At 45.5% G+C, this 1425-nt stretch overlaps 1 pseudogene; it reads left to right on the forward strand.

Moving 5' to 3' along the window:
* LOC105819090 overlaps positions 1-1212 on the forward strand; it is a 13972-nt pseudogene extending 12760 nt beyond the window's left edge.
* Positions 1213-1425: the final 213 nt, after the last annotated feature.

Here is a 1425-nt window from a genome sequence, read left to right on the forward strand (position 1 = left end):
TTTCATGTGGCAAAAAATAATCTAAAAAAATTAAAAATATAGTCTCCACCCAGACTCCACCATGTTGAGTCCTGTGGGCTGTGTGGCTGCTGCCTTGGCTCCGAGGACTTGCATGGACTCAGCTCTTCAGCATCACTACCCCAAGCTCAGCTATTACTGCAGGCTGCCCCAACAGCAATCCAGCCTGCCTAAGACTATGCAGTGCAAAAATATCTCCTTCTCTGAACACAGGCACCACCACCAGGCTCACTGTGGCTGTCATTGGTGCAGCAGTTGACATTGAGTTTGATGGGGAATCACCACCCATCCTAAATGCCCTGGAAGTGCAAGGCAGTGAAGGCAATGACTTATACCTTGAAATTATTGCTTCTGGTATTATCAGCTTAAAAGATGGTACCTCCAAGGAAGCACTGGTGTCCAGTGAAATGAATGAGCCACCTTGGTGCTCATGCACAGGTAGCTCTGATGAGATGACTGACTGTGGCTGAATATTTCAGAGACCAAAAAGGTCAAGATGTACTTCTGTTTATTGGTGACCTCTTTAACTTCACCCAGACTGGCTCAGAGGTGTCTGCCTCATTGGGCAGAATCCCTTCTGCTGTGGGCCATCAGCCTACCCTGGCCACTGACATGGGTACTGTGCAGGAAAGAATCACCACAATTAAGAAGGGATCTATCACCTGTGTACAGGCTCTGTATGTTTCTGCTGATTTCTTGACTCCCCTGTCCTGCCACCACCTTGGCCATTTGGATGCTACCAATGTGTTGTCCCATGCTATTGCTGAGCTGGGCATCTATCCAGCTGTGGATCCTCTAGATTCCACCTCCAGCATCATGGATCCCAACATTGTTGGCCATGAGCATTATGATGTTGCCCATGGGGTGCAAAGGTCCTGCAAGACTACACATTTCTCCAGAACATCACTGCCATTCTAGGTATGGATGAACTTTCTGGGAAAGACAAGTTGACTGTGTCCCATGCACAGAAAATACAGCGTTTCTTGTCTCAGCCTTTCTAGGTTTCAAGGTATTCACAGGTCATATGGGGAGGATGGTACTGCTGAAAAAGACCATCAAAAGATTCCAGCAAATTCTGGTGTGTGAATCTGACCATCTCCTGAAACAGTCCTTCTATATGGTGTGACCCATGGGAAAAGTGTGGTAAAAGCTGCTAAGCTGGCTGAAGAGCATTCATGTGAGGGGTCCTTTTGACAGACTAAGCATTTGTCCTCTGTACTGTCCTTTCTTTGCTCCTAATCCAAAAAGCTTCAGTTTTCTGTGTAGGCCACACAACAGCCTTGATTGAAGACATTATGTTCTGTCTGAAGAATATATAAGGTTTCCAATAAAATATACACCCCTGAGAAAAAAATTAAAAATATGTGTGAATATATTCACCATGGTTCAGTCAAAGGAATTTTGGGA

The sequence above is a fragment of the Propithecus coquereli genome, unplaced genomic scaffold (genome assembly GCF_000956105.1).
Source record: "Propithecus coquereli isolate 6110/MARCELLA unplaced genomic scaffold, Pcoq_1.0 Scaffold47, whole genome shotgun sequence".
NCBI classification, from domain to species: domain Eukaryota; kingdom Metazoa; phylum Chordata; class Mammalia; order Primates; family Indriidae; genus Propithecus; species Propithecus coquereli.